This window comes from Mobula birostris, chromosome 1 (assembly GCF_030028105.1).
Source record: "Mobula birostris isolate sMobBir1 chromosome 1, sMobBir1.hap1, whole genome shotgun sequence".
Lineage (NCBI taxonomy): Eukaryota > Metazoa > Chordata > Chondrichthyes > Myliobatiformes > Myliobatidae > Mobula > Mobula birostris.
In genome coordinates, this window is record NC_092370.1 from 207,551,566 (window position 1) to 207,564,689 (window position 13,124).

General features: G+C 42.0%; 1 long non-coding RNA gene across 5 annotated transcripts in view; it reads left to right on the plus strand.

Annotated features, from left to right (window-relative positions):
- The window catches only part of LOC140203930 (uncharacterized), a 46,506-nt gene that overhangs the window by 6,513 nt on the left and 26,869 nt on the right, over positions 1 to 13,124 (plus strand). For 3 of the 5 annotated variants that reach the window (XR_011887456.1, XR_011887450.1, XR_011887455.1), the window contains exons 4-5: positions 151 to 221; positions 4,394 to 4,479. This is a non-coding gene — a long non-coding RNA (uncharacterized lncRNA). Of the gene's footprint in view, positions 1 to 150; positions 222 to 3,510; positions 3,854 to 4,393; positions 4,480 to 13,124 lie in introns of those variants that run through there. The other 2 variants (XR_011887454.1, XR_011887451.1) reach the window with 2 other exon arrangements.

Below are 13,124 nucleotides of genomic sequence, written 5' to 3' on the forward strand. Positions count from 1 at the left end.
TAGTTTTCTATTGCAGTATTTTTTTTCGTCAGTGTGCTGATTTTAGATGTGCTGACTTCATAGTAGAAAGAAGGAAGAAAAACTGGTACATTGGATATGGGGATATGCTTACTTTCAAATTAAACTTTATTGCTTTCTTCCACTTTACAGTAAGAAAGTAAGCTTGAATGCTACTGCTATGAAGATGCTTTCTGAGAATCAACAGTGACCTTTACTATTTTGTGAGTATCATTTGAGTACAATGAGAAATAATAATGTTATTATTTGCAGCGTTTAGAGCTTGTATGAGGAAGAAATAACCTTGGAATCTTAATAATACAGTACTGTGCAAAAGTTTTTGACACCTATATAAAGCTAGGGTGCCTAAGAGTTTTGCACAGTATTGTAGTACTTTTATGTATTGCACTGTACCACTGCTGCAAAAAAGAAAAAAGCAATTTCATGATATATGTGAATGATGATAAACCTGATTCTGATTTGGATCTGTATTGTGGACTGAGTGGGAAGGGGGCAGGAAGAGGGGAATCATGCTTGGGAAAAGGAGAAAGGAGAGGAGAGGGAGCGGGAAGCACCAGAGAGACGTTCTGGAATGATAAGTAAGCCAATTGTTTAGAATCAAATGATCTTGCCTGGTGTCTCAGGGCTGGGTGTATCTACTCCTGCGCCACCCCCTTCCCTTGGCACTCCTTCTCTGCCGCCTGACCCACAGCACTCCATCCTTGCCACTTCAAACATCTTTTGCTCCCGCCAGATTTACAAACTTGCTCTCCGCTCCACGTTGACAAATATAGTACTGTGCAAAGGTCTTAGGCATCCTAGGTATATATATGTGCCTAAGACTTTTGCAGACTACTGTCTTCCTATAAAGTGTTTACCAAGGTCAAACTGAGTATTTGTTTCAAACACTGCGTAAAATCTGTGAGTACAGGTCGACTTTCACTAAACCGACTACCTGTAATCCGGCACCTTCGATAATCCGACACTGATTTGAAATTTTCCGCGCAACTATAATTTCAAATTTCCCAGGCCACCATACCAATCTGCTGGGCATTGTTTTGGTTGCGCTAGATCTGTTCATGTGTTGGTCCGCTCTTGTAAGCACAGATAGGTGATTCCTGCTTGTTTTCCTGCATTAATTAATATCACTTGCTATTTTTTGGCCCAATTATGGCCCCAGTGAGTAAAGGAAATGCACCTCGTGCTGTGAAGCGAAAACACCGCACATTATCCATTAAAGATGAGGTTGAACTCTTGAGAAAACTGGACAGTGGTGTATCAGTGAAAAGCTTGTGCGAGTGTTACAACATTGGCTCTTCCACAGTGTACGATATAAAGAAACAGAAAGAAAAACTGCTACATTTTTTTTGCTGATAGTGGCTCAAAGAAACAGATGTGCGTAAGAAAAACAATGAAAGACGGAAGAAGTTTGGAACTAGATAAAGTGCTGATAACAACGCAAACAACAGGAATTCTGCAGATGCTGGAAATTCAAGCAACACACATCAAAGTTGCTGGTGAACGCAGCAGGCAGGCAGCATCTCTAGGAAGAGGTACAGTCGACGTTTCAGGCCGAGACCCTTCGTCAGGACAAGGAAGCAGCAGCAGAGTTTGTTGACAAGTTTGCCAAGTTAGTCCCTGATGAAAAATTAAGCCCCGAGCAGGTGTACAATGCTGATGAGACTGCTTTGTATTGGAGATGTACACCAAGAAGAACACTAACAACAGCAGATGCAGAATTGCCATCAGGGTATAAGGCATCAAGAGATCGTGTGACTTTACTAGGCTGCTCTAATGCTGCAGGAACCCACAGATGTAAGTTACTGGTCACTGGCAAAAGTTTACGTCCCAGGGCCTTCAAACATATGACGCAATTTCCTGTAATTTACCGTGCTAACAAAAATGGATGGATTACAACTAGCATCACACGAGAATGGTTTGAAAATTATTTTGTTCCCGAAGCACGAGCTCACTGTGACTCTGTTGGCCTGCACCACAACTGTAAGATAATGCTTGTTTTAGAGAACTGTTCAGCACACCCGAAAGCAGAACGCCTGATAAAAAAACAATGTTTTCGGTATCTTCCTGCCACCTAACTGTACGTCATTAATTCAACCCCGGACAATGGCATATTGTGTTCTCTCAAGTCGAAGTACTGTTCCCTCAAGTGGAAGTATTTTATGAGGCGCCTTTTGAGTGCAGTTAATGCTGGCAGACCGGTAAAGGAATTTATAAAGGATTTTAATATGAAAGAGATGATTTACTGTGCTGTTGGAGGTCTGTAGAGCCATCCACACTGAAGAATGGTTGGCATAGATTATGGCCGGGTTTAATGTTTGAGTCTGCACCTGATGAAGACATTGGAAATGACTTTACAGGCTTTAGGGTTTCCAAGGTGAACTGCTTTCTTTTGCTCAAGAGCTAACTAATCCTCCTGCCAAGGATCTTGCATCAAGGTTCAATGATGACAATGTTGAAGAATGGATGAATATAGATGAGGATGAGCCTACTATATTCATCATTATACTGACTCGGAAATTGTGCAGATGGTTGTACATCCAGAGAAGGAAGATACTGGAGGAGAAAGCAGTGATGAAGATGAGGAGGCTGTAGCAGAGAGACTTTCTATTGACAGGCTAATTAAGTTGACAGGTGAATTGCTGAAAGGATTAGAGCAACTAAGTTTTATAACTGAGCAAGAAATAATGAGTGTTTATATGCTGCAGGATAAGCTAATCAGAGAGAGACCAAAATATACGAAACAACTTACTTTGGAAGATATGTTCAAAAAAATTGCTAGAAAAAGTGCAACGGGGAGCTAACACTTCAAAATCCAGTGCCATCAACTTCTGCTCACCCAGATGTGCTGCCGCCAACCAGTTTCAGCACCAGTTCCTGCTGCTTCACTCATTTTCAAAATGAAGATGTTGATGATCCTGACAACCCCACACTTGCAGACATGTTACTTTGCCTGAAGGTATATGAAACGTCTCACTTTAGAAGCGGAAGTGCTCAACTTTTCTGTACAAGTTAATTCCTGTACATTTACCTGTACCCTTTATTTTATCCGTGCCTGTACAGTATATTACTTCATTAAAATTTCACTTGCTACTCGGTTAATATTTCTGTTTCATTATTATCTAACTTGTACTGCTTTACATGATATTTTAAAGGTATGATGAGGCGGTTAGCTATTGCTTAATGCGATCCTTCTGTAATTTGGCATTTTCACTAATCGGGCACTCCTCAGGTCCCAATGGTGCCGGATTAGTGAAGGTCGACCTGTATCAATATAAAGACAATGCAATTAATGCATCTGAAGTGGAAATGATAACACTTCTAAATATCACTGTCACTTCTGAAATATGTTTTTGAAGTACTTAACTCTTTTTAATTACCCAGTTTTAATGTTTGTCTTTATTATACATGAATGACATGATTGGTGTCATTCAGCGTTCAATAGTTCCATTTAATATCAGACAATATGCAACTTGAAATTCTTGTTCTTTGCAGACATCCATGTAAACAAAAGAGTGGCCCAAAGCATGAGTGACAGTAAAAACGTTAGAACCCCAAAGTCCCCCTACTTGTCCAGATTCTTCATATAAGATTGGAGCTGATCATAATTGCTAACTATTTCCAAGTGCCTCAAGATATTGCCAACTTTATAATGTTAACAGCATGATTTTCTTAAAAGGCAGGAATTCAGGAATTTTTCTCAGGCTTTTTAGCCTTACTATCCTTGTATGTTGGAATTCAGATTTAAGATTGACTGTCATCAATTTGTCTATTTGGCACTTCTGCCATTACTTTCCTTCTGGAGAAATATGGAAGTGCACTAAAAAATTGAAACAAGATTCTACTGGAAATCACTATGATATCATAAAGTGGTGACTTTTAAATGTTTCTAGAAATTGCTATTTTTTTCTTGGTTAAAATATCATTGTTCAGAGACATTAGAGCATTAATGGTTAATGATTTTGCCTAAAATTGTCTTTCCTCATTACTGTAAGCAACAACTCATTTATTTTAAGTATGGTAAATGCTGAACTGAAATGTAGAGCTGAATTTTAGATCAATGCACATCATAAGCTAATATGCCACAATGCAAATTGAGGCTTTTCTTTTGTTAAACAGATGGTATTAACCGAATAAAAAAATCTTCAAATAATTTTGTGAAAATAACAAGTTTGCACTTGGCATAAAACAAGAAGAAAACAGTACACACAAAATACTTAAATAACTAAAAGGTTTGCTCTTGTGAACTGCAAGCATTTTTTTTGCATTTATGTACTACAAGTAGTGGAATTCTATACTATCCACCATCTGCTATCTAAACTTCTATCCACGCTATATGTATAACTCTTTATATTCTTGTGATTTTATGTGCCAACAGATTTAATTCCCCTTTCTTCTGTTGTGTGTCAGCAGTCATGAGAGAAACAGAAAGGAGACAGGACAGCAACAGAGGCAAAGTCATGAAAACTGAATCTATGCTGTATCTCAAAGTAAATAAATCAGCAGGTACAAAAATGACCAGCAGAAAGCTCTTTGTCAGAGTCACAATCACTCCCTCCCCACCCCAATTTCTAAGCAAAGATTTCTAACTCAGCTTCATTCTACCAATATCAGGGTGTGACTCCTCTTGGGAACAGACTGTCACTCCTTCATCTGTCCCAGTGGGTTACCAGTGCTAGAAAGGCTCTCTTCACTCCAATGCTCAAAGAACTCTTTGGAGTACTTCCCAATGTAGGGGTTTCTGTGTGTGATTTTCTCTTTAGAATATGTCATAGTCCGGTCCGTGAGATCCGTTTTCCGGTTCATGGTCCGGTCCACGACTCCTTGTTCCAGGGTTTCTGGTTTTCCCCAGTTTCTGTTGTGGGCACATGTTTCTTGTTTTGGGGCTGAGACATAAATACCTCTGCAAACCAGGAATTCCCTGCTGGACTGTCCTGTTCCCCTCCCTGTCTTTTCCTTCCTCGCCTGACTCTCTGCCTAGATACCTCGCCTGTATACCCCGCCTGTATCGCTGAAGTTTTACCACTGGAGCAAGACCGGAACCTTGTTAGGTCAAGATAAGGAACTGTCTTTCGTTGTGTGGAATTGTCTCTCTCTGTCCACACCTTCGCTAGGTAGGTCCGGCCATTTGCCGCTACCTAGTGTTGGGATCTGTCTCTGTGTCCACGCCCTCGCTAGGTGGGTCCGGCCATTTGCAGTCACCTAGTGTTGGGATCTGTCTCTGTGTCCACGCCTTAGCTAGGTGGGTCCAGCCGTTTGCCGCCACCTTGTGTTAGGATCCGTCTCTTCATGTTCAGTGTTCTGTGTATGGGTCCCGGGCCTATGTCCTGTTCCCGAGGAGGGGTCCCGGCTCTGTGTTCTGTGCTCCTGTCTCTTCTAGTCCAAGGCTCCGTGCTCCTGAAGGCCCTCATTCAGTCCATGCCTAGTCTAGTCCTATCTGAGGCCTGTCCATGTGCCTTTACCTGTCCTTGTGTCTCGCCTTACCCTGGAGTTCCTCACCCAAGCCATATCCAGTCCTGTAGCCTCGTCTTGTCCTCGCCTAGTTCTGAAGTCCGAGCCCGAGTCAAATCCCAGGTTCTGGGTCCTTGCCCAATCTCTGGCTCAGAGTCCATACCCAAGCCTCGAAGTACCCTAGACCCAAGACCCCAGCCTGCAGGCCTCAAGACCAAGACCCTAGCCTGTCTCCAAGCTCAAGCCTCAGGACCCCAAGCCTGTCTCCAAGTCTCAGGACCCCAAGCCTGTCTCCAAGCCTCAGGACTCCAAGCCTGTCTCCAAGCCTCAAGACCCCAAGCCTGTCTCCAAGCCTCAAGGCCCCAGCCTCCAGTCCTGCAGTCATGTCATGTCCATGCCTGGTTCTGGGGCCCAAGCCCGTGGCAAGACCCAGGTTCTGGGTCCTTGTCCAGTCTCTGGCTCAGGGTCCAAGCCCTAGTCTGCGTTCTTGTCCCTGCTCCTTGTCTGTATCCTGTCACATCCCTACTCTATCAAGTCCTGTTCCTTGTACTTCAGTGTCTGTGTCTTGCATTTGGGTCCGCTTCCAGCGCCCTTCATTGTGACAGAATATTCACTTCCTCAATCTCAGTTGCACACGTTTCCAAAACCTCCAAGGAATGTCACCATTATAATTTTCCATAAACACATAACAAGATATCAGCTTCCATATTCTAAGTCCATATCAGTCCATCTTTAAAATCTTATTTCCCACAAACAATTCTTGCCATTTCCTTGAAGCAAGTTTGAATCACTGTCTCTGTTGCTGTCAGTTCATCAGGTCAGCTGGTAATGTTTTTCAATAAGCTGAAGATAGTTCATCCCTTTCATAGGGGTGTTTGCATTGCTATCAATGCTGTGCACAACCTTACTCAGGTTTCCTGAAAACAAATCTTGTAAACAAATTACTGATTGAGTGCGGCTGTCTCCTTTTGCCGAAGGATTTGTGATCACACATTTTAGTTAAGGAAAGTAATATCCATCGGTATCACATATATTTCACAATATAATAATATCAAATTAAGTTTAATTACTATTCACACCATACATGGATAGAATGAGACAGCATCCCTCTGGGGCCCAGGTGTATAACATACATTCAAAATAGCAAGAGAGGAAAAAGACACACACATCGTTACGCAAGAACTTGTATAGTCCAAGTCCCTGAGCGACATGCAAACGATGGTACAGCTCCTGGAAATCCAGCCTGTCCTTCCACCTGTCGGACACTGGAGGGGAGCACTGATGGTAGAGGCCGGCTCCTAACCGAGCACAAACTCCATGTGGCAGTGTTGTCTCACCTGGACTGCAGCAGCAGGCAAGCCCGCTTGAGGCCTTGTCTTCGCTACAACCAAGGCCACGCTGCTGCCTCGTTGCCTGCCTTACCACAAAACGAGGGAAACAGGCCTGGCATCTCATATTATCAATGTTCAATAGCGTCTTGCAAGCACAAGAGAAACGTTCAAGGCAGTCACTCACGGTTACATTGCATGCTGCTTTTGCGCACCATCTCTTATGTTTTTGAGTAGCAGGCAATAGCATAGTCTGCACCTACGTCACTTCCTCCAAACTTGCCCCCAGCCAAGCACCAGCTTCTCCTTCACCCAGCCGAGCGCTGGCTTCTCCTTCTCTGACTCATCCGTCGGCTCTTTTGACATCCCGGCCAGCGGCTCCAAACAATAGATCACTGATGTGGTGGACTCGCTGTACCTGTTTATCTTGGAGTACAGTATAATCTTTTGGTCTGAAGCCTCTGTTGGTCAGAGTTGACCGTGGATTTGCATTCCAGCTGTCTAGATACACAAGCTTGGCTGTATAATATGGAGAGTAAGCTGTTGCCCATGTAGCAAGCCCCCCTCTCCATGCATCTGATGAACCCAAAGGAACGCCAGAGACCGATACTGTTCGGCACCAGCAGCATCGCAGGAGTTGCCAGTCAGCATTGAACTCAATGTAGGACTGCCTTAAGGACTCTTAACTCCAGATTTTTCTCTCGTTGTTTACTCCCAAAGCCTTCCTCATGAGTGGGTATAGCCACAAAGTAGCGGAGATTTGAGTTAAGAGTTTTCCTTCTCCTCGATGAGCAGTCCACCACGGCTGACGAGCCCCATCTGCCTGAAGTGACAGGGTTTAAAGTAATCCGTCTCTGCCCCTTCTCCTGTCAGTAGAAATTGTTCTGTCAGGCTTAGTAGCTAGGCCACACGTGAAGGCTGGGAGCTGGACTTAGTTGTCAGAGGCTATTTGAGGTACACACCATTGGGAGCATTTACTAGATAATGGGAGCTTGTCTGCACTACCACCCCTGGCTTTAATAACCTTAAGGAACGAGAAACAAAATGCATCTTATTATTTGTTAATTTATTTATGGTAATATTGCTTTTATGTGTTTTTGTGTGTGTGAGTTATATGTACTGTGTTGCACACCTTGGTCTGGAGGTGTGGTTTTATTTGGTGGTATACATGTGTACAGTTGAATGACAATAAACTGAACTTGAACAGGAGATTACTACCTTTGAGGTCCTGATTCTTAACTTCCTTCTTAACTCCCTGTAGTCTGTTTTCAGGGCCTCCTCCCTTTTCCTCCCTATGTGGTTCATTTTGGTAGGTCAAATATGATGGCAGAATATAGTATTAATGGTAAGACTCTCGGCAGTGTGGAGGATCAGAGGGATCTTGGGGTCCGAGTCCATAGGACAATCAAAGCTGCTGTACAGGTTGACTCTGTGGTTAAGAAGGCGTACGGTGCATTGGCCTTCATCGACCATGGAATTGAGTTTAAGAGCCGAGAGGTAATGATACAGCTATATAGGACTCTGGTCAGACCCCACTTGGAGTCCTGTGCTCAGTTCTAATCACCTCACGTCAAGAAGGATGTGGAAATTACAGAAAGGGTGCAGAGGAGATTTACAAAGATGTTGCCTGGATTGGGGAGCATGGCTTATGAGAATAGGTTGAGTGAACTTGGCCTTTTCTCCTTGGAGCGGTGGAGTATGAGAGGTGACCTGATATAAGATGATGAGAGGTATTGATCGTGTGGATAGTCAGAGGCTTTTTCCCAGGGCTGAAATGGCTAACATGAGAGGGCACAGTTTTAAGGTGCTTGAAAGTAGGTACAGAGGAGATATCAGGGGCAAGTTTTTTTACGCAGAGAGTTGTGAGTGCGTGGAATGGGCTGCTGGCGATGGTGGTGGAGGCAGATATGATAGGGTCTTTCAAGAGACTCCTGGATAGGTACATGGAGCTTAGAAAAATAGAGGGCAATGGGTAACCCTAGGTAATTTCTAAAATAAGTATGTTCGGCACAGCATCGTGGGCCAAAGGGCCTGTATTGTGCTGTAGGTTTTCTATGTTTCTAGACAACTGAAGCTGCAGCCAGCGGTTTAGCTTGGCAAGAAGATAGAAGGTGTGAAGAACAATTTGGAGAAACACTAAATATGTATTAGTTGGCTTAGGCAGGCCTTCAGAAAAAAAATCAAAATACTGGGAAAGTTGAAATGGGAAGGCAGGTATAAACAGCAACAGAAGAAACTATGAACAGGACTAGTCCAGCAAGCTCTTCATGTCTGCCTCACCATTAATTTTGATTATTGCTGATCTATAGTGGTCTCAGCTCGTCTTCTGTGCTTTCCTCTTAGACTAGAATTTTTCCACATTGGCCTTAAGTACTTTTAATGATCAAGCATGCTTTTGGGGCCGAGAATTCCAGAGATTCACCACCTTCTGCAAAAATAAATTTCTCCACACCTCCATTTTAAAGAACGGGTCTCTTATCATGTAGCTAAGACCCCTTGTATGAGACGCTCCCGCTAATGAAATCATCTCAACATCATCTCTGTTCTGCTCCCTCAAAGTCTTGTTTAAATACTGTATATTCTTTTAAACTCTGCAGAATACTTATCTAAACTGTTAAGCCTCTCTTGATAGGACAGTCCTACCTAACATCCTAGGAATTAGCTTGGTGAACCAGCCTCCAATGCTACAATATTCCTTTTCAGGTAAGGAGACCAAAACTGTGTGCAGTATTCATGTCATGGCATTACAAACACCCTATACAATGATAATAAATAATTCCCTGTATCTAAATTGTATCCTCAATGGAATAAAATGCCACTCACTTTCATAATTACCTGATGTATTTGCCTGCTCATATTTTGTGATTCATTCACCAGAACACCTTGATCCCTCTGTACTTCACTCATTCTTCATTGAGAGTAGTTTACCTTTTGATTCCTCCTACTGAAGTAATGACTTCACAAGTTGAAATCTATTTGCCAAGATTTTGTCCAATCTCTCAATCTGTTTATATCCTGTTGTATGATCACAATATCTTTGTCATAACAGTCCTTCCATTTTTTTGTCATTGACAAACCTGGAGAGCTTACAATTTACCCCTTTCTCCAGGTCATTTATATATTAAATTAATTGAGGGCCAAAGGCTGATCACTGTGGTATTCTGCTTGTTATATCTTTCCAATCTGAAAAAGATTTAGTACTCCAAATCATTGTTTTCTGTTATCTAGGCAGCATTCCATCTATGCTAACATACTTCCTCCAATACCAAGCACTCATTAGTTATGTACCAAACTATTATGTGTCAATTTGTCAGATGCCTTTTGGAAACCTATATGTATTCAGAGGCCACTTTCTTAGATGCATTGTACAAATGCTCAATAATGCAAATATTTAATTAGTCATGTGATAGTAACTCAATGCATAAAAGCATGCAGTCATCATCAAGAGGTTCATTTGTTGCTTGGACCAAACATCAGAATGGGGAAGAATTGTGATCTAAGTGTCTAAGTGACTTTGACAATGGAATGATTGTTGGTGCCAAATGAAGTGGTTTGAGTACGTCAGAAACTGCTGATCTTCTGGGATTTTTACGCACAACAGTCTCTGGAGTTTACAGAGAATGTTGTGAGAAACAAAAAGTATCCAGTGAATGGCAATTCTGTGAGTCAAAATACCTTGTTGCTGAGGGAGGTCAGAGAATGACTAGGTTAATTAAAGCTGACCGTAAGGTGACAGTAACTCAAATAACCACGCGTTACAGCAGTGATGTGCAAGAAGAGCATCTCTGAATGCATGACACATCAAACCTTCAAGTGGATCCGCCACAGCAGCAAAAGACCACGCACATACAGAAATACACTCAGTGGTAACCCCTGAACACTCATATACTCAGTGGCCACTTAGTGTATATTTCATGTACAGATTTTGCTGTATAAACTCTTGTGTTATATCTTTAAAGACATATTAAAAAAAAATTACAAAGCCTAGGGAGTCTCAGGTTTGGTGAAATCACAGTGAGCTGTTGAGAAACTCATGATGAGCAAAAGGATCAACTACTGTAAGATGAAACCACAGTTGAATAATTGAACATGGTGGGGGTGGGGAAGTAGACATTGTAGATTTAAGGATCAGGGAGTCTGCAGATGCTGGAAATTCAAAGCAACACACCCAAAATGCTGGAGGAACTCAGTAGGTTGGGCAGCATCTATGGAAATGAATAAACAGTTAACATTACAAATGTGAAAAAAATCTGCTGATGCCTGAAATCCAAAGCAACACACACAAGTATTTCGGGCCGAGACCCTTCTTCAGGACTGAAAAGGAAAGGGGAAGATGCCAGATTAAAAAGGTGGGAAGAGGGGAAGGAGGCTAACTAGAAGGTGATAGGTGAAGCCAGGTAGGTGGGAAAGTAAAGGGCTAGAGAAGAAGGAATCGGTGACAGGAGAGGAGAGTGGACCATAGGAGAAAGCAAAGGAGGAGGGGTCCCAGGGGGAAGTGATAAGCAGATCAGAAGAGGCAAAAGGCCAGAGTGGGGATTAGAAGAAGAGGGGAGGGGGCGGGATTTAAGAATCAGAATATGGAAATCTGAAACTCCACACTTTTTTTGTGAAGAGCGCACTGTGATTGTACCAAAGATTTGCCTGTAACAATGAACAGAATGCTGGAAGAATGCTTGGATCTGTGGAGGTAAAAGATGAAAGTCGACACTTTGTGTCAAGCCCCAGCATCAGGACAAAGCGAACAGGAACGTTTGTTGGTGTATCAGGGGAAAGACTGGTCGGTGATGGGTTGAATCAGATGGGGAGGGGATGATGGCTTAATGATACAGGTGAGGGGAGGGATTGGAGAGGTGAATAAAGTGAGAATAAAATGAGGTGGACAGATGAATGTGTGTTGGAGGAATTGGGTTGTGGGTTACCCAAAGTTGGAAAATTCATTGTTTGTGCCTTTGAGTTATGAGTGACCCAAATTCTATAAGAACTGTTATTCGAATTTGTGTTTGGCCCCTTTAGGGGATAGACATGCCAGTGCAGGAGTGGGAAGCGAGTTAGAATGACATGCAACCAAAAGATTAAGATGGCTGTTGCAGATAGTGACCAGGTGCTCTGGAAAAGGCCAGCATATCATTTGTAGTTGCGGCTTCTTGGTATGTCTCCTGGTTTACATTGTGCATTTCATGAACCAGCACACTGCTATGTACTTCGTAGAAAGAAATTTACTAATTCTTACTATGTAAAAATGTTAAACATGAAAAAGTAAAAATGCTGAAGTTCATAATTTTATATTGTGTTGTCTTTCCCACTTGCTTAACCTGCCTATATTCTTTTTTCACATTTTGTGAATTCCTCACACATTGCTTTCCATGCACAGTTTTGTATTGTCAGCACATTTGGAAATGTAACATTGTGTTTTTCCATTTAAGACATTAATATGAACTACAGCTTGCTGTTCCTTCTGGCACCCTGCTGACAAGAACACCCTGTCATCTTGAAAAGAAGTACATTTCTATTCCTGTATTTTGTTCTTTATCCAATCCTTTTAATTTTAACTATTTTTTACTTTTTAACTTCTTTTTTACAGAATTTACTTGTTAATTTCTTTGCCAAAAGTTATTAGAATTAAACGCTCTGTACTTTCCTGTCACACTCTGTTATCATTATGCAAATTGCAACTTTACATTTGAACTTTATATGTAGGTTTGTAATTTTCCCCTCACCCAAACCTGAGTGACTAGACTCAGCTCTTTTTCTTGCAGCTACTGTTGACGTAGTTTTCTATTCAAGTGATGAAACCAGATAATTGTTTCAGGGGTAGTGATCTGTATTGAGTAATATTTTCTTCATGTTTGCAAATTGATCATGAAAGTATATATTCCCATGTTCATTTTGGAGAGCTAATGCATCAATTATCCACTCTCGCTGCTTATAGCATTTGCATTGGTACAAATGTGTGGAAGACTAAAGACGGCGATCTTATGAATAAGGCCTTTCATGAGATGCATGTAACTTTTTGTGAACTTCAACTTTCCAAGCTTCATTTGCACTGAAGTTGCATCGTTACTGATTAATGGTATAAGTCCAGAAAAGTCTGCGAGACATCAGGCAATATCGAAGTGCATTGTTTAAGATCATAAGACATAAGAGCAAAATAAAGTCACTCAGCCCATTGAGTCTTCTCCGCCATTCCATCATGGCTGATCCCAGTCCCGCTCAACCCCATTCACTTGCCATCTTACCATATCCTTGGATGCTCTGACTGATCAGGAAACTTATCAACTTCCACGTTAAAAATACCCACTTGGCCTCCACCACAGTCTGAGGCAGATCATT